Source organism: Dipodomys spectabilis, unplaced genomic scaffold (genome assembly GCF_019054845.1).
Source record: "Dipodomys spectabilis isolate Male_0828 unplaced genomic scaffold, ASM1905484v1 ptg000125l, whole genome shotgun sequence".
Lineage (NCBI taxonomy): Eukaryota > Metazoa > Chordata > Mammalia > Rodentia > Heteromyidae > Dipodomys > Dipodomys spectabilis.
This window is the reverse complement of record NW_024870802.1, coordinates 19,900,482-19,921,812: the sequence shown is the minus strand read 5'-3', so window position 1 is coordinate 19,921,812 and position 21,331 is coordinate 19,900,482.

Sequence of the window (21,331 nt, the reverse complement as noted above, 5' to 3'; positions counted from 1 at the left end):
CCTGCCACCATACCCAGTTCATATACCCTTTTATATCTGATTTTAGACTGAATTTCAGACACACACATCTCAGCCTTTCCAATCCAAAGACTCTTCATTTCTAACTATTGGCTACATTGCCTCTTGATGTCCTCTTCATGGTCTGATTTTTACTTAATTCTTTGTTCAAATTTCTTTAAAGATTCTGTCTCCAAATGTAGTCTAAGGTAGTAAGAGTTAGGCACGAACTGACATGTAATGATAGCAGAGAAATGATAACAGAAAAGTATATTCAGAGATTCCACAAAGTGAAGGAATATTCCTCTAATGCCTGCCACACCCACCCCATGCTCCAGCCCAGTCACACATCACAGTTTGTGGCTCTTCAGTGACTCACCTCTAGCATCACCACAGAGGTGGAAGCCAGAAATGAGGCTCCTACCAGGTCTCTGAGAAGTATGGTAGGTTGTACTATCCTATGACCCATGAGAGAATCCCAGCACCACATCCACACTCTACAACTGTCCACATGGTAGAATATGATGCAATCAATATGTTGTGGTAATTCTGTACCACAGGGGAACACTTACAATAACTAGTAAGAGACAATGCAAAGTTGCATTCTAACTTCTATGATGTTTTTAAAAGAAATCAAAAGGTTAAAAGATTCCAATAATAGCTATTGTATGAGAGCAATTTTGCGTTACCATGTTTAAAACAATGTTTAAAAGGTTTTAAATTTTGTTTTGCTCTAAAATGACAAGGAAAAATACACTGAAGAAAAATGCTTAACCTTGATCCATGGCAGAATCACTTTTTTGCTCACTGTTTGTTTCCAGAAGCACAGAGGGTAGGCATCAGTGTTAGACATGAGACTCACTCCTGTTTAATTCTGTGACCCAAAGGACTTTGTCATATGATTGGCATTCTAGAAGAGCCGCTGTGCTGTTCATTTCTTCCTTCTTTCTGAGTTACCTTTACAGAAATAAGGAGAACTATTTCCATTCTTGATCTTATCTTTAAACTCTAGTAAAACATTAGGGATGTTACCTTTTTCTTAAGTGAAGTTTACTTCTAAAGGAAAAACAGGAGCTCCAAGATTCCATAACTATAAGTTCCAAAAAATATTGATGGTTTTACTTGTTTTAAAATAGTTATGATCATCTATTTATAAAATAAACTTATTCTTGAGTATTCAAAAAGTAGAGATGTAACTGATTGATGGTGGCTTACATCGGTAATACCTGCTCAGATCTCAGAAGGCTGAGAACTGGAGAATTGCAGTTCCATAGACTCCATTTTAAATAACCAGCAGAAAAGTAGGACTGGAGATGTGGCTCAAGTGGTAGGACAGCCTAGGAAGCTTGAAGCCCTGTCAACCCCACTGCCACCCAAAAATATATCTATTGAGAGAGAGACATGCATAGAAAAAAGGAAAATAAGATAGTTTGATTTTTTAGTTATCAATAAATCAGACATTTCCTCATGTCTTTATTATACTTACACATTTTTATGACCACATATTACACCTTTACTTATCCAATCACCTTTTGGTGAAGGTACAAGTATCTTTTGGTCATAAATTAGAATGAATTGTAAAAATAAATAATAAATAAATGATTGTATCCACGGGATAAACTCCTAGCAGTGAAATGTCACACATTGAAGACCAATAGTACATATTTACCAAATTACCTCCCAGAAATGTTTACTGATTTGTTCACACAGATTACTATTTTTCTCTTCAGAACTGAATCTCTTAATTTAAAAAAAATCCAATTTGAATAAAAAAGTAACTTTACAGAGAAAGCTTCTGGAAAGTTTAAATAAAACAAATTCTATAGGGGTAGACCTCTTGAATGTATAGTAGAACAGAAGAAGTAGTTATAGGAACTCTTACCACACAAGCAAATGAGAGACAGATTACTATCTGAAGAGCTAGAACTTCGTTATAGAAAGGACAATATTTCTCTCTGCTCAAGGAAGAATAACAGCGACTCACAGTTACTCTCAATATTCAAATTACTTAACCTTGCTCTGTAGTCTTCTATGAAGTTCCCCACACCAATCCCAGAACCACTTGTACTTGTCACTCTTAATCTGTTTGTACTTAAGTTTTCATCATCTTTGTCCAAGGACACTACTGTAGGCACTGATCAGCTTTGAACTCTGTGCACTTTCCAAAGGTGCTAGACTTTGTGCCATATCCTGACTTCTAACCTTTGCCCAACCTTGTAATCAGTCTGTACTTCACCATTCTAGCTGTTCTTTCCTCTCAAAAGTCAATAGAACCATAAGCAGAGGTTTAAATGTATTTAATTCATAATGGTAACTAATGTCACCACTAAAACTCATGTGTATCTTTCAAATATTGGGAAGAGTAAGAAGTAGTAGAATGGTATTAGCTAAATCCTCATCAATATAGAAATTGAACAGATAATACCTAAAAGTGATCAACCAAGACAGGATTTCATGAGTGTATTTCAGTTCTGGTTGTTACTAGAACTGAAAACAGAAACAACTGCTCTTTATTCTCTGATTTTAATTAAATCAACATGGATTCTGCATTGATTTTGCACTTGATGATTTCCTTTTTTTGGGGGGGGGGGGGGGGGGAGGGTCCGGTTGTGGGGCCTGAACTCTGGGCCTGGGTGCTGTCCCTCAGCTCTTCAGCTCAAGGCTAGCGCTCTGGCGCTTGAGCCATAGCACCACTTCCGGCTTTTTTCTTTTTTGCTTTATGTGGTGCTGAGGAATCGAACCCAGGGCCTCATGCATGCAAGGCAAGCACTCTACCACTGAGCCACCTTCCCAGCCCCTGCACTTGATGATTTCTTAACCTGAAATATTCTTTCTTCAGATAGCCACGTGGTTCATTCCTTCAGGTCTTAACCACATGTGCCTTCTCTTTATTTTTTTTTTTTTTTGTCGGTCGTGGGGCTTGAACTCTGGGCCTGGGCGCTGTCCCTCAGCTCTTCAGCTCAAGGCTAGCGCTCTACCACTTGAGCTACAGCGCCACTTCCGGTTTTCTGGTGGTTTATTGGAGATAGGAGTCTCACGGTCTCTCCTGCCCGGGCTGGCTTTGAACCGCGATCCTCAGGTCTCAGTCTCCTGAATAGCTAGGATTACAGGCGTGAGCCACCAGCGCCCGGCTCAATTTATTTTTAATATATATTTTTATTGAAAAGATACTGTACAGGGGTTACAGTTACATGAGTACATTTCCTGTTGAGCATTGTTACCCCCTCCTTTGTTTTTCCCTACCATTCCTTTCCTCCTCACCTCCCCAGCTCCCCCTGACAAGTTGTAAAGTTCATTTTTTTTTTTTTTTTGGGTCTGGTCGTGGGGCCTGAACTCTGGGCCTGGGCGCTGTCCCTCAGCTCTTCAGCTCAAGGCTAGCGCTCTACCACTTGAGCCACAGCACCACTTCCGGCTTTTTTTTTTTTCTGCTTATGTGGTGCTGAGGAATCGAACCCAGGGCCTCATGCATGCAAGGCAAGCGCTCTACCACTGAGCCACCTTCCCAGCCCGTAAAGTTCATTTTTAACAGTGTCTTGTGCATCTCATTGTTACAATGGGTTAACCTGTATCCTTGTTTCAGCATTTTATTATTTCCCCTCCCCTCCCCAAGTTAGAAAAATGTATATACAAGATGTAGGGCACAGGATTCAAATACAGTGAAAACAGGGGTTACACCATGGGGGAAGAACATACAAAAGAAACAAAAAAAAAACACATAGTACATTATAAGTACATTAAACAACAACAACAAAGATAAAATCTCTTGTGCCCCTATCTTGGGGTTCATTTAGCATCATCTTATATGGTCATATGTGCAAAGCTTTGGACCTTTTCTGCTTGCCCTAGTCATATACTAGTTGCTTGAGCATCCAATTTAAAAGAGCAACTTCTCTCTTTTTGTTTGGCTTTATTTCTTCCAATACTACTTAATACCTTTTCATATCTATATTATTTCCTTATCCATTTTTTGCTTCTTTTTTATCTGGCTAACAGCAGTGGAATATCCATAGAGGGAGTGACTTTGTTTCATTCCCTAAGAGCCTACCTCCTAGAATAACTGGTACAAGATGAACTTCATTAATAAATCCTGTGTGTATAATATTAGGTACAACAAATTTCCAATGGCTGATAGTTGGTTTTGGAAAATGCATTTCGTGTGTGTGTGTGTGTGTGTGTGTGTGTGTGTGTGTGTGTGTGTGTTGCTCTATTTACACTGAGGTAGTTCTTGTAGAAGTAACTACGCCTGAAATTTTTCAAGTGGGCTATTCTTTTGTATACTTGTCCTTCAGAGATTCCTTTGAATGCAGCCTGACAAAGCATCAGACTGGCCAAGTGCGAGGAAATGATGTCATTGGGCAAAAGGAAAAGAGTCTCGCTGGCAGAACACTTCCTACCCAAGAGGTTGCAGGTTTCCCACAGTGTTACCCAAGGCAAGGGCCTTGAAAAGGAGGTCAGGCTCCATTGAAGAATAGCATAACCCAAAGAACACAGTGAATATTAAGATTTGCTTATTTATGTTTTTAAAATAACCATTTTGATTGTTGAAAGCTAAAAACTAAGGAACTGGAGGCTAGACAGTCTTGTTAACTATGAGTCTTTTAGATAAGAGAGTCTAAAAGCTTCATTTTTTTCAAGAACCTAAATTCATTGTATTCTTCTCCAGTTTCTTTTGAAATGACAAGTGTTTCCCTTACTAGGAATCACAACAGGCACTAACATCATCCAAAATATCTACTTTCCAGAACTGGCTTTGTCCTTAGAACATGCATACCTGTATGATTTGTTCACAACCTGTTCCTTAGACTGGTACTATAAAGGAGACTGTTAATGCCAGGAAGAGTGAGAAAAGGTCGTGGAAAGAGAAAATATCTTAGGAAATCTTGGAAAGTCACACCTTTAAATTCAAAAATTTCAACATTATCTAAATTTATCTTGTGTCTTATTTATCATAATCTTTTCTTGGAGGGGAGGGGGAATACTGAGGATTGAGCTCAGGGATTTGTGCATAGATAGGCAAGAGTGCTACCACCGAAAACACCCAGCTCCCATCATAATCTTTCTTTCCAGGAAAGAGAATTACTGATAGAAGTGCAGTTGAGAAAAGAATCTTTCCTTGCCACCATCACTGCAAGAGTCTCAATAACCCCACCCACCCATTTCCAGAAATGTATTTTCTATCCTCTATATCAGAGGCTATATCGGAGACCTCTCTTTCTCCCCATGTATTAAATTCTCTAAATGCTATGAACCTCAAAGTTCCAAACGTCGCAGCCAGTGCCACGAGTCAAACCTGAAAGACAAAAGCAGAAAGCTCCCCTTTCCTTTATATTAATATTATTAATAAAATCCTGAATCTGTCATTAAGGAAAATAAAAGACTTTGCCAGGATCCTTGCTTTCTTCCTCTATGGATGGCTCATAGTTGACATTGCAGCCTCAGGAGCATAATACATAGGCCTAGAATCTGGGCATCAACTGCCCCACAGTCCTGTAACACTGAGCTGCATGCAAGGGTCACATGTTGCTAGTGCCAGGGAGGAAGGAGCAGGCCTTTCACTTCAGTGACTCAATCTCTACCTCAGTGACTCAATCTATGTCCACAGCTGTGGCCAGAGGCCTTCCAGCCCTGCCCAGTTCAGTCCCACCAAGATAAGAAATGAATGTTCCTGGTTCTTATGTGATTCAGACATGAAGATAAAGGTTGCAGGCAATGAACTGCAAACTCAAGATGTTGATCATCTGCCCCAATGAATGTGCTCATGCCCACGAACCGCTGTGGTTCATTTTAATCTGTCAACTTGACTGACCACAGAGTGCTCCTTTAGCTAGTATACCATTCTGAACATACTTCAGAATCTTTCAGTTTGTTTATCTCAAATATGTGTGTTATTAATTCCTTATTTGGCCTGTTGACGATCACAGAGGGTTTCTTTATCAGTTTGCATTTTTCACTGTGAGCACATATCCAACAGGGATTTGAAAGAGTTCATACTTCTTTCTACACTGACACCTACTTAGCATCTATTCTTATGTTATTTCTTGGCCTGAGGGTTAAGGGACCCTTCGGGTAAATATAAATTTGAACTCCACTCATGAACAAGACACAGTGGAGGTCAAATTTCTCAAAGATAGAGAGATGTATGGGATTATTTCCCTGGGTGGGTAGACAAATGGCTCTGGTCCCATTTCGTTAAGAGTACCATCCTTAATGGGTTTTAGTTCCATGGAGAGGTCTTAAATTTTGCTTCCAGTTTTACAAGGGTACTAGACCACACCTTCCACACCTTTCAATCTCAATGAACACAGATGTTAAATATTAAATACTATAGTTTCTTGGCCATTGAGACATCAGTCTAGGAAGTCATGTCTGATTTCATATTCCACCATTGCTTTGGACACCCAAGAGTACTCTCATCTTGAGCTTGGCTACTGTATTTAAATTGTTGCTGCAATATTTTGTCCAGTATTATAAGATTAAGGATGAAGATGATATGGGGAATTTCAATAAGCTATGACACATGAACCCAGAAATATATATATTATATATAAATATACATAAATAAATATAAATATATATGTATTTTATAAATTATCCTATCAAACAGAATAGATATAATCTTGGTAACATTTTCATCTCCCAAATCATTCTTCTGTTAAAAATAAGTGATAGAGCTGGGAGCTAAAGGCTCACACATAATGGTAGCTGTTCAGGAGGCTGAGATATGATGATCCTGGTACAAAACTAGCCCACACAGACAAATCCAAGAAACTCTTATCTCTAATTAACCAGCAAAAAGCTCTGGCACAAGTGGTAGAGTACCAGCCTTAGGCAAAAAAAGCTAAGAGACAGTACCTAGTTCAAACTCCTGTATAAACAAAAACAATTTGCCGGGCGCTGGTGGCTCACGCCTGTAATCCTAGCTACTCAGGAGGCTGATCTGAGGATCTGAGGATCGCGGTTCAAAGCCAGCCCGGGCAGGAAAGACCGTGAGACTCCTATCTCCAATAAACCACCAGAAAACTGGAAGTGGCGCTGTAGCTCAAGTGGTAGAGCGCTCGCCTTGAGCTGAAGAGCTGAGGGACAGCACCCAGGCCCAGAGTTCAAGCCCCATGACCGACAAAAAAAAAAAAAAAAAAACAAAAACAAAAACAATTTATCAACAGTTATTTTTTAAAAATCTGTATTTTTCTTGCTGTAGTATCTTAGTTTAACAGCCCCTTTAACGTGTACATATTTCCTAATATTTCACATTTTAAAAAAATCTATAGAGATTATCACCATTTTTTAATATTTTGGTATACTTTTTATTATTTCCAAAAGTAAGATATATTCATAGCAATGTCTTTCCTGGATATTAACTCACTTAAGCCACTTGGTATACTACATGAAAAATGATTGATCAAATTGCATCACCTCCAAGAACCTAACTGGTTAATGTGCTATCAGGAAGAAAATTATTAGCAACTATCCTCTAGTAAACCAGAATGTCCTAAGATTATTGTTTGTTTTACTAAAAGTTCTCTCTTCATTGCAGGTCATCAGCCAATGAAAAAATTCTAAATGGATTTCAAAAGTGTGTTTCAATTTCACAAGCTTTGCATATCCTCATGAAAGCCAAATTCACACGATCTCCTGACCTTACTTTTCAGACTGCCTTTCACGTCCCTCTTCACATTTCCAAGTGTCCTTATTCTTTAAAGACCCAGATCAGTTGCTGTTCCCTTCAGTAGCTCACTATGCCAGAGACTAAGTGCCAACCTGTCCCCTCCTCTATTCTCACACAACTTTTGGCACTTAGAATATCCCAACATTTTTCACTGTCTTGCAGCATTCTGCCCATATCCAATCTCTCAAGCTAATCTTTATTCTTTGAGGACAGAACATTTATTAATCTTCACATCCCTTTCCAAAGTACCTAAAACTCTCATTTGATTTTCAACATACAAAAACCTCTATAAATCATTCTCATGGACTTGACTACACAGTATTAAGTTAGCATGTAACAAATATTTCAACTGCTAAAGGGTAACAATTTATATTACCCCATATGAAGGAAGTTTGTCTTTCAGGAAGTAAATAATGTCATCCAGCACTAGATTTGAGGATATCAAAATGCAAACAAATGTATATGATTCAAGCAGAAATAAAATAAAATTCAGAAATTCAGTTAATCTGTTGTTTTTTTCATTTAACACTGTAATTTTATCATGGCTGAAAACAATCTTAATTATAATGTTAAATAGCAAAAGTGAACTTTTGGGGTTTGGTGTTTGTTAATATATTGTATTGTTATTGTAGAGGTGATATACCGAGGACTTACAGTTACATAAGGCAGGTAATGAGTACATTTCTTTTTGAACCATGCCACCTCTTCCCTTGCTCTCTCCCATTTTTTCCCTCTTGTCCCCACTTATAAGTTGTATAGTTTCATTTTCCACATAATATCTAGTGAGTACACTGCTGTATTTTTTCACCCTTTTTTTTTGGGGGGGGGGTCTGGTCATGGGGCCTGAACTCTGGGCCTGGGCGCTGTCCCTCAGCTCTTCAGCTCAAGGCTAGCGCTCTACCACTTGAGCCACAGCGCCACTTCCGGCTTTTTTCTTTTTGCTTATGTGGTGCTGAGGAATCGAACCCAGGGCCTCAGGCATGCAAGGCAAGCGCTCTACCTTCCCAGCCCCATTTTTTCACCCTTTATCCCACTATTTTTGCACCTTCCCCTTCCTATCCCAAAGACTACAAACAAGATAATAGAAAAAGATAACAAAAACAGCAGCAACAACAAAAATCTCATTTCCATTTCTTTATCAAATATTATTTTATATGATAACATGCACATAGCTATTGAACCTTTATGATCCTCTCCTAAGAATATCCTCCTTTGGTCTCACTTTGGGACTATCTAGTGACCAGTATAATTTATCATGTCCAAGTGTATTTTTTTTTACCTTCCAATGTGTTTACTCATAGATTGATAGACACATTCTAGTTACCACAAAAGAGGGAAACTATGCAACCAATGTTTTTTGAGTCTGGCTTACTTTGCTTAATAAAATTTTTTCCAAATCTTTCCATTTCCTTACAAATAGTGCAATAACTTTCTTTCTGATGGAAGCATAGAATTCCATTGTGTATATATACTACATATTCTTGATCCATTTGCCCACTAAGGAGCATCTGGTTGATTCCATATCTTGGCTAGGGTAAACAATGCTGCAATGAACATGGTTGTGCTGATAGCTTTAGCATGGCCTTGTTTGTGTTCTAGTGGATAAATACCTAGTAGTGGAATTGCCGGGCCATAGGGAAGCTCTATGTTTAGTCTTTTGAAAAACCTGCATATTGCTTTCCACAGTGGCTGAACAAGTTTATATTCCCATCAACAATGTAGTAGCATTCTCTTTTGGCCCCATCCCTGCCAGTATCTGTTATTGTTAGTTTTCTTGATGATGGCCACATTAACTGGGATAAGGTAGAATCTCAGTGCTGTTTTGATTTGCATTTCTTTTATGGCCAGAGATGTTCAACAGTTTTATGTGTGTATTGGACATTTTTACTCTGAGATATCTCTCCATAAGTCTTTGCTCATTTATTAATTGTGTTGTTATACTTTGAGGATTTATTTGGGGGAAGTTTAGTTTTTTGAGCTCTAAGTATATTTTAGATATGAGGCCCTTGTCTGATGCATAGCTGGTAAAAATCTTCTCCCATTCTGTCAACTTTCTATTTATCTCATTAGCTATGTCCTTTGCCATGCAGAAACTCTTCAGTTTGATGCAATTCTATTTATCCAGTCTTTCTTTGATTTGTTGTGATTCTGAATCTTTACTTAGGAAGCTCCAACCTGTGCCACAGAGTTCTAGTGTTTCCCCTACCCCTTCCTGTAATAGTTTCTTGGTATCTGGCTTTACATTAAGGTCTTTGATCCATTTGGAATTGATTCTGGTGCAGAGTAATATATAAGGATCTAGCTTAAGTTTTCTACCTGTGAATAGCCAATTTTGTCAGCACCATTTGTTGAAAAGACCATCTTTCTTCCAACCTGTGTTTTGGGGTCTTATCAAATATTGTGTGGGTATATGTGTGTGGGTTCATTTCTGGGTCTGCTTTTCTGTTCCTCTTTTCTGATCCTCAGAAAATACCAGGCTGCCAATGTCAAGCTTGGGGAGGAGGGGGTAGGGTTTGTTGTTGTTGTTTGTTTTTTGTCAGTCGTGGAAGCTGAAGTTGGACCTGGGCACTGTGTCTCAGCTCTTCAGCTCAAGCTAGCACTCTACCACTTGAGCCACAGCACCACTTCCAGCTTTTTTCTGCTTATGTGGTGCTGAGTAATCGAACCCAGGGCCTCATGCATGTGAGGCAAGCACTCTACCACTGAGCCAACTTGCCAGCCCCCCAAGCTGTTTTTATTACTATGGCTTAGTAATCGAGTTTGAAGTTTGGTATTGATATTCCTCCAACACTGTTCTTCCTGCTAACAATTGTTTTTGCTATTAAAGGTCTTTTATTATTCCATATAAATTTTTCATTTGTTTTCTCTATTTCTTTGAAAAAAGTTGTTAGGATTTTGATGGGTATTTCATTGAAATTTTAAATTGCTCTGTGCAGTATTGCCATTTTTTCGATGTTAATTCTTCCCATTCAGGAACATAGAAGATTTTTCCATTTCCTTAAATCTGCTTCAATTTCTTTTTTCTGATTTTTAAAGTTTTCGCAATAGAGGTCTTTCACATCGTTGGTTTAATTCTTAGGGGTTTTCTTTTGAGACTATTACTAATGGAGTTGCTTTCCTGATTTCAGTCTCCATCTTCCCATTGTTGTCACACAGAAAAGCTACTGAGTTGATTTTATACCCTGCTACTATGCCAAAGTTTCAGTTCAACTCAAGTAACTTGGGGGAGGTATCTACAGGATTCTTTTTTTTGGGGGGGGGTCCGGTTATGGGGGCCTGAACTCTGGGCCTGGGCGCTGTCCCTTAGCTCTTCAGCTTAAGGCTAGCGCTTTACCACTTGAGCCACAGTGCCACTTCTGGCTTTTTGCTTATGTGGTGCTGGGGAATCGAACCCAGGGCCTCAGGCATGCAAGGCAAGCGCTCTACCACTGAGCCACCTTCCCAGCCCCTCTGCAGGATTCTTAAAATACAGGATCATGTCATCTGCAAAGAAGGATAGTTTTACTTCTTTCCCTATTTGGATCTCCTTCAAGTTTTTGTCTTACCTTATTGCTCTTGCTAGGAATTCTAATACCATGTTGAAGAGATGTGAAAAAAGTGGACACTCTTGTCTCATTCCTTATGTTAGATAGAATGGTTTTTAACTTTTCACCATTAAGTATAATGCTAGCTGTAAGTTTTGTCATATATAGCCTTTATTGTGTTGAGGAATGAGGTCCATGGATTCTGAGCTTCTGTAGAGCTTTCATCAAAAAGAGGTGCTGAATCTTGTCAAATGTTTTTTCTGCATCAATTGAGATGATCATGTGGCTTTTGTCCTTGCTTCTGTTGATGTGTTGAATTACATTAACTGACTTGCATATATTGAACCACCTTTGCATTCCTGGAATGAAAAAATCATAGTGTATGATTTTTTTGGTTAGTTGTTGACTTTGGTTGGCTAGAATTTTATTTGAGAAGTTTTGCATTGATGGTCATCGAAGAGATGGGTCTATAGTTCTCTTTCTTGAATGGGTCCCTGTCTGGTTTGGGGATGAGTGTTATATTGGCTTCATGAGTTTGGTAGTGATCTTTCCCTTTGTACTTCACTGAAGAGTTTGAGGAATATTGAATGAGTTCTCCTTTGAAAGGTTTATAGAATTCAGCTGTAAATCTAATGGGTCCTGGGTTTTTTCTAGGATGGGAAGTATTTTATTGTCATTTCAATTTCATTATTTGTTTTGGGTCTATTTAGCTGGCTTAAATCTTCTTTGTACAAGTTCAGTATATCAATGTTCTCTAGGAATGCTTCCATTTATCCCCAATTATCTGATTTGGTGGCATAAAGACTTGCAAACTATTCCTTATAATCTTCTGAATTTTGCTTATTTCTGCTGTGATGTTCCCATTTTGGCTCTAATTTTATTAATTTGAATGTATTCTTTTCTTTTTTTAGTCATATTTGCTAAGGGTCTGTCAATTTTGTTAATGTTTTCAAAGAACCAACTCTTAGCTTTGTTAATTCTATGGGGTTTTTTTAGTCTCTAATTCATTTGTTTCTGGTTTAATTTTTATATTTGTTTCCATCTACTCATCCGGGGTTTGGCTTGTTCCTGTTTTTCAAAGAGCTCGAGGTGTATCATTAAAGTGTTAATTTGAGATTTCTCTGATTTTTTAATATAGGGACTCAGAACTATAAAATTTCCTCTGGATACTGCCTTTACTATGTCCCACAAGAGCTGGAATTTTGTGTGTTCATTTTTATTAAATTCCATAAATGTTTGCATTTCCCTTCTATTCTCTTCAGTGACCCACTGATCATTCAGCAATGTGTTGTTCAGTCTCCATGAGTTAGAGTTTTCTGTGATAGCCTTTGCTGTTGAGCTCTAGTTTTATTCTTTCGTGTTCTGCCAAGATGCAAGGAATAATTTCAATTTTTTGAATTTGCACAGTTTTTCTTTATGACCTAAAATATGATTTATTTTGGAGAATGTTCCATGGGCTACTGAGAAGAATGTATATTCTGATGCTGCTGGATGAAATATTCTGTAGATGTCTATTAAGTCTAGTTGGTCGATGCAATCATTTAGGTCTGAGGTTTCTTTGCTGAGTTTTTGCCTGAATGATCTATCCAGAGGTGACAGTAATGTATTAAAGTCACCAAAGATCAATGTGTTTGGATCTATGTGTGTTTTTAGGTCAAGTATTATGTGCTTTATGAAGTGAAGTGCTCCAGAATTTTGTGCATAGATATTTTGAATGGTCATATCTTCTTGTAGGAGAGTTCCCTTTATTAGTATGTAAAGTCCTTCATTACTCTTCTTACTAATTTTAATTTGAAATCTATTTTATCTGATATTAGGATTGCTACTCTGGCCTGTTTATTAGGGCCATTGTTTGAAAGATTTTATTATAACCTTTCACTTTGAGATTGTGTCTGCTTTTGTCAGTAAGCTGTATCTCTTGTAAACAACAAATAGACAAGTCTTGCTTTTTTATCCAACTAGTCAACTGTCTTTTTTTTGGGGGGGGGCGGGGGTGTCGGTCATAGTGCTTGAACTCTGGGCCTAGGGACTATCTTTGAGCTTTTCAGCTCAAGGCTCTACCCCTTGAGCCACAGCTCCAGTTCTGGTTTTCTGGTGGTTAATTGGAGATACGAGTCTCTCAGACTTTCCTGCCCAGGATGGCTTTAAACTACAATCCTCAGATCTCAGCCTCCTGAGTACCTAAGACTACAGGCATGAGCCACCAGACCTGGCTCACTCTATGCTTTTAATTGGAGAGTTAAGTCCATTGATATTGAGAGTTGAGACTAAGTGTCTGGTAATGCCTGCCAGGTTATCTATTTTCTTAAGGGATGTGTCTCATCTATTCTTACTATATTTATCTTGTTCTCTGGCAAGGAGCATTTTCTCTGCCAATATTGTATTCTTGACTTTCTGTATGTAGGACATCTTTAAGTAACTTCTGTAGTGTTAGTTTGCTGAAGCTAAATTGTCTCAATTTTTTTGTTACGGAATGTTTTAATTTGTTCTTTGTTGATGAAGGAGAGTTTTAATGGGTGCAGTATTCTGGGTTGGTAATTGTTTGATTTTAGGGTTTGGAAAACATCATACCAGGTTCTTCTTGCTTTCATGGGTTCAGCTGAGAAATCTATAGTTATTCTGACTGGTTTTCCTTTATAAGTAATTAATTTTTGCTCTCTGAAAGTTTTAAGGATACTTTCCTTGGTTTCTATTGATTCTGTGTGGATTATAATGTGATGGTAAGGTATTCTTTTCTGATCTGGTCTGTTGGGTATCCTAAATGTTTCTTGTATCTGAATGAGCCTTTCTTTTAGGATATATGGACGTTCTCTGCTGGAATCCTGTGAAATGTTTCCTATTCCCTTAGTTGCTCTTCTCATTCCTCAATACCTATCATCCACAAATTCAGTCTTTAAATTGACTCCTGAAGTTGCTGCAAGATCTTTCTTGTTTCTTGAGTTTGTTCTGTATAATTACTTCCTCTCACTCTATTATATCTGCTTTATCTTCTAGCCTTGAGATTCTGACTTCTACATCATGTATTCTGCCACAGAGACTTTCTACTTTATTCTTTATTGCTCTATTTTCCATTTGGTCATTTCTAAATGCTTATACTACTCTTTTGAAGTCTTGTTTTAGTATTCCTAAGGACCTCTTTACATCACTGACTATTTGTATTTTCCTTAATCTCCTTTAACTGAGTGGCTGCTTTTTCATTGGCCTCTTTTGCCATCTCTTGGACTTTATTTAGCTTTTTGTTTGTGGTTTTTTTCTCTCCCTTTGTGTGCCAGCACTGAGGCTTGAACTCAGAATCTGGGTACTGTCTTGTAGCTTTTTTGCTCAAGGCTGGCTCTCTACCACTGGAGCCACAGCTCCACTTTCAATTTTTTTTTTCAGTCAGTTGTAGGGCTTGAACTCTGGGCCTGGGTGCTGTCTCTGCACTCTTCGGCTCAAGGTGAGCACTCTACCACTTAACCACAATACCACTCCCAGTTTCCTAGTGATTAATTGGAGATAAGAGTCTGACAGAGGGCTGGGAAGGTGGCTCAGTGGTAGAATGCTTGCCTTGCATGCATGAGGCCCTGGGTTCAATTCCTCAGCACCACATAAGGAGAAAAAACTGGAAGTGGTGCTGTGGCTCAAGTGGTAGAGGCTAGCCTTGAGCTGAAGAGCTGAGGGACAGCACCCAGGCCCAGAGTTCAGGCCCCACGACTGACAAAAAAAAAAAAAGAGTCTCAGGGACTTCCCTGCCCAGGATGGCTTTTAACCGTGAGCCTCTCAGCCTCCTGAGTAGCTAGAATTATATGAGTGAGCCACCAGCACCCAGCTTCCATGTCCAGTTTTTTGGTGGTTAGTTGGAAATAAGAGTCTCAGAGATATTCCTGCAAAGGTTGGCTTCAAACCATGATCCTCAGATCTTAGCTTCTAATGGTTGTAAGCATGTTTTTTTCTCATTTTGAACTTATATTTCTTTTCTTTTCTTTTAATTTTTTTGGGTCCAGTCATGAGGCCTGAACTCTGGGTGTGGGCACTGTCCCTCAGCCCTTCAGCTCAAGGCTAGCACTCTACCACTTGAGCCACAGCACCACTTCCGGCTTTTTTCTTTCTGCTTATGTGGTGCTGAGGAATCGAACCCAGGGCCTAATGCATCCAAGGCAAGTGCTCTACCACTGAGCCACCTTCCCATCCCTGAACTTACATTTCTAAACTTGTTAATCTTAGTAATCTTTATTTAAAGAATGACTTTGTTCTGAATACCTAGGATTACAGGCATGAGAAACAGACACTGGTTTAACTGATTGTATCTGTAGCTTATGTTTCCAAACAAGGCCACAATTCCAGGTACTGGAACTTAGTCTATGAATGGGGATACGATTCAACCCTTAATAAGAATTCAGTAAAAAAAATATAAATATAAATAAAATGTTAAAAATTTAAAAATATGGGGGAGGGGAGAGATGGGAAGGGCTGGGAAGGGGAAACAAAGGAGGAGGCTACAATGCTTGATAAGAAATGTACTCATTATCTTGCCCATGTAATTGTAACTCCTCTGTACAGTATTTTCACAATAAAAAAAAGAAAAAAAATTTTTAATGACTCTTATGATTTAGTATGATTTGATCATTTTTCCCTGTTAATAAGTTTATAATGGATGAATGGTTGAATGTGTGATAAATCAAATATAATGTGCTATTAACCATACCATTTAAATAAGGGCTTGACAAACCTTTTCTGTAAAGAATTGGATAGTAAGTGTCCTAGGCTTCACATTTTCTGTTCAAAGTACTCAAAGTACTATTGTAGTGCAAAACGACCAGAGACCCTATGGAATTTTAATGGACATTGCTGTGTTCCAATAAAACTCTATTTGCAAAAGTAGACTCAGCAACTACATTTACTTACTGGTAGTAGTTTGATGTAAATGATGGATAATAGATGTTCACTAATTTTTAAAGCTTTTATGTATAGCTTTCATAATAAAATGTTAAAATAATGTCTTTGAACTAGCAAAGATTTTAAACTATTATGCAAAGGTTTAAATTTTAAAAGCTTTAAATTGCTAAGCATGGTAGTGTACAGATAAATTCCCAATACTCAAGAATCTGTGGATTGAGAGTTCAAGTGCAGCCTGAGCTACATACTGATATCCATGTCCCTAGTACTGAGGCTTGAACTCAGGGCCTCTCACTCTTGCTAAGTGCTTATGGATTGTGTTCTACTACTTGATCCATGCCCCCAGTTCCTTCATTTTGCTGGTTATTTGCAAATAAGAGTCTCTCATATTTGGATGGCTGGCTCTAAACCTTGATCCTCAAATGTCAGGCTCCTGAATGGTTAGGGTTATAGTCATGAGCCACTGGCACCCTGCTCTGAAATCCTCTTTTAAAAAAAAAAAAACAAGGGGCTGGGAAGGTGGCTCAGTGGTAGAGCGCTTGCCTTGCATGCTCGAGGCCCTGGGTTCGATTCCTCAGCACCACATAAGCAGAAAGAAAAAAGCCGGAAGTGGCGCTGTGGCTCAAGTGGTAGAGCCTTGAGCTGAAGAGCTGAGGGACAGCGCTCAGGCCCAGAGTTCAGGCCCCACGACCGGACCCAAAAAAAAAAAATGTTTATAAATTTGTATATTCTCTTTGATAGAATTTGTATATTCTCAGATGATAGAAGTTAAATATCAACTTTCCTGACACATCCTCAGGGTTGGACACAAAATCATCCTAACAGAAATGACTAATCCAAAGCCAGTTCATTTTTAGCAATGGCTAGAAGAAAGTTTCCTCTTTTCTTTTCTCAATTGAAGTTACAGTGACTTTCTTCTTAATTATGACCTTTCCTTTCTTGTCAAGAAATGGAAAGTAGATGCTTTTATGGCATTATTATGTTATATACTGTTCATGTGCCTTTCTCCAGGTTTTTTTTAACACCCCACTATTTAAACTGACATTACCTAAAACTGACAGCAGTGACTTTTCAAATTATGTTATTTCCCTTTGAATAATTCTATCTACATAATGTTTAATATAATTAGACATTTTCACTTCCTTCATCTTGTGGATTTTTAAACTACTTTTTTTAAGTTTTAGCAAGGATTTATTTTAGTATAACAGAGTTAAAGTGGGGAGAAATGGAAAAAGAAAGAAACATTTCCTGCTTCCTAAGCAGAAAATAAAAGTTAAAAACCCAGTTAACTGCTTTTCATGGGAGTTAAGACACTGATTGCCTGAAAACATTAAAAGAATTCTATATGTGTAATGTGTTTATAATGTCATATAACGACTAAGATACAAGACCTTGTTTAGGAGCTGATGCCAGCTCCTAATCCAGCTATTCAGGAGGCTGAGATTTGAGGAGTATTCATTCAAAACCAGACTAAATGGACAATTCTGAAAGATTCTTATCTACAGTTAACCAGCAAGCACCTAGAAGTGGAGATATGATTCAAGTGGTAGAATACCAGCTTTCAGAGAAAAAAAAAAAAGTTGGGCAAGAGTAGGAAGCCCTGAGTTCAAGCCCCAGTACCAGCACACACACACACATACACACACATACCCATATACCCACATACACACACACACACACACACACACACACACACACACACACACACACACACACACACACACACACCCTTCAGGATCTATATAAACATCTTTGTCCTTCATCGAGTTTCTCTTTAAGTCTATGAAATCACCTGTGCCTTTTCAATAACATTTCTCCACAAGAAACAAAAGGTGGATCAGGGAGATAACCAGTCTTTGTAGTAGCTCTTTCAAACAACCACACTCAACAGTGCTTCCTTTCCAATTCTCAGTCCCCGTAGGTGCTGGATGCTGCTCACATGTAGGGTCCCAACCTAGCTGCCCTGCCCTTTTAAAGAAAACCTTGGTATAAGACCCTGGGAACCACCCCCAAAGGATCTGACCCTCTGCTTGTGCTTCAGAGGCCTGTACTAAGCACTGCTGTTCCTAGTGCTAGGAGTCACCATCTTCCATGATGAAATTGAAGCTGAGGGAAACTAGATGACTGCCCTGCCTCCCCTCCTACATAGTGAGTCTAACACTCCTACCCCACATCTCTGTCTCATAGCCACCACTTCCTAACAGGAGACAGTTGCCTTGAAATGCTCATGTTGATTACAAACTCTGAAGTCAAATGGATCAGAGTCTAGTTGCACACTGCCACTAATTGCAGAGTGTGATCCAGTTATGCTACAATGGCTCAGAATATATCACCACCAGACTTCTGGAAGCTGTAAATGTTACCTTAAGTAGTAGTTTTTGCAGATGTGATTAATGATCTTTCGTGTGCGTGTGCTGGTCCTGGGACTTGAACTCAGGGTCTGGATGCTGTCTCTGAGGTTTTTTCCTCAAGGCTAGCCCTCTACCATTTGAGTCACAGTCCCATGTTAGCTTTTTGCTGGTTAGTTAAAGAAAAGATGCAGAAGTGGCACTGTAACTCAAGTGGTAGAATGCTCACCTTGAGCTGAAGAGCTCAAGGACAGTGCCCAGACCAAGTTCAAGCCCCATGAACAACAGAAAGAAAGGAAGGAAGGAAGGAAGAAAGAAAGGAAGGAAGGAAGAAAAAAGAAAGAAAGGAAGGAAGGAAGGAAAGGAAAGAAAGAAAGAAAGAAAAGAAAGAAAGAAAGAAAGAAAGAAAGAAAGAAAGAAAGAAAGAAAGGAAGAAAGAAAGAAAGAAAGAAAGAAAGAAAGAAGAAAGGAAGGAAGGAAGGAAGAAAGGAAGGAAAATTCCCCTGGACTTTCTTGCCCAAGCTGGCTTTGAATGGCAATCCTCAGATCTCAGCCTCCTGCATAACTAGGATAAAAGACATGAGCCACCAACACCTAGGTAAATTAAGTATCTTAAAATAAGGAAATCATCCTGGTTATTGAGATGGGCACTAAATGCCATCACAAATATCTTTAAAAGAAACAAAAAGAGCCAAGTGCAAGTGGCTTGCACCTGGAATCCCAGCTATGTAGGAGGCTGAGATCTGAGGATCATGGTTTGAAGCCAGCCCCAGAAGAAAAGTCCCTATATGACTCTTATCTCCAATTAACCACTCAAAAACTGGAAGTGGTGCTGTACTTCAAGTGGTAGAGCACTAGCCTTGAGCACAAAGGGGCTTAGGGACAGTGCCTGTTATGCCAAGGTCTCAAGAACCCCCCCCCCCAAGAAGACCACTTAGAGTCAGACTCTACAGCTGTTTTATTTAAACACTCCGACACAGCGGAGCCTAGGAGGAGAGCCCGAGCTAAGGATTTGCAGGTCTTATATAGGTACACAATCAACCAGGTGTTTTGATTACCACCACGTGTTGCTTTGCTAGACAGAAACAAGCAACATGTGGTGGTCACTGCCTCAAACTTTAACCTTTCAGTGCCCAGGCCATGAGATCATGCCACACAACTGACCAAAAGAGAGAGACAGAGAGAGAGAGAGAGAGAGAGAGAGAGAAGAAAAACATGAACTACACACAGATGAGAAGACATAAGGAAGAAAAGGCAGGGATTGGAGAGATGCTAACACAAGCCAAAGAAAGCAATAACCATCAGAAGCTGGAAGAGGCAAACCAAAGCCTCAAAAAGGAACCAGCCCCGCCCCCACATTTAGATTTCCAACCACTGATCTCCATAACTGTAGACGATGTATTTCTATTGTTTTAAGCCACCAAATTTGTGGTGATTTATTGTAGCGGTCAAGGGAAATTAATATACTTGCTAAGCTTAAGTTTTCTCACCTGTTAATGGGTATATTGCTGACTTTTTATAAGACTTTTTATAATTTTATAATTAGTATAAAATACTAGTTTAGTGTTCGGCATATAGTAGGCATATAGTACTCAAGTAAGGAGGTCAGGTCTGGCCAGCGCCATATTAGATACATAGTGGATTGTAGGGTCTGGCATCTTGTCTTCATGCTGGGGGAAGGACCACCCTCCCCCCATCACCTGCTTCTCAGGTAATGGGCCTGCCAGGACCCTTGGAGGCAGGGGCAGGCACTTGGCTGATAGGTTACTGAATCTGTCAGTCTAGTGCCTGGGACTGGGAATTTCCTGAGGATCTGCCCCCTGTGCCGACCTTTTTAAGCCTGGACCAGCCTAGCCGTTGGACTCCATGCCACGTGAGTCTCTGTGGTCATTGTTACTATGCTCACCTTTGGTCCTCAGCTCCACTCACACCTGGGCCCTCTCCCATTCCTGGAGTTCCCTCCATACAGCTGGCCCCTCCTTCTCTCCACCCAAACCCACCTGAACTCCACTCTACCTCACTTCCTCTCCCCCAGACCCTCCTACTACATGAATGGTGATGGGGTCCATGTGCTCCCTCTTGGGGGAAATATGACTCCTTGAATAAACCTTAGAATAATCTTTCTCCCATGCCTGCCTGCATCTGCGTGGTCCCCTGGGAGGATGAGCCTCCTGGCTCTTCTGCAGTCATCATGGAGTCCCAATTCAGTCTTCATTGGAGCTGAACTGGCTTGTTGGTATTGTTCTTATTTCTTTCCTCTTTAGCATGTTTCCTAGCTGGGTTATGTGTATTTGCGTGCTGCAGGCCTTTGTAACAACTGGCAGTCTGCAGCCTGTTAACTGTATAATAAAGACTCCAATATTCTATATTTTAAAGTGTGGCTTCTGGGATGATTTACCTTACAACAGTACAAAGCAGCAGCTAGTCTATTATACTTATCATCATTATTTTTAATATAATTTTGTTATTATTAAGGTGTTGTAGATAGGGGTTACCATTTCATAATGGTAATTCAGATAATGAGTATATTTCTTTTTGGAGAATGTCAACCTTTCCTTTGCTTTCCTCCAGTTTCCCTCTATATTTTTAACGCAAAAGGAGAAGTAAAAGCAACTTCTCCTAAATCCAGTACTATTATTTTAAGAATCAAACGAAATACCAGTGATATCTTATAAGAACTGTACTACATATCTATAATTCATTTCAAAATAGTTCATTGCATAAAAAGCTGTCTTCCTGCACTATTATTAAGTGCTAGATTTATTCATGCCCATAATCAAATAAGCCATTTTGCATTTGTCCATCTTTAATTGTGCATTTTGCCATAAATTACATGCTTTAGGTGGAAAATAAACATCTCTAGCTGTTTCAAAGAGAAAAATCAAAGCATGTACTGCTGAATTCTAGGAAAACTACATGTA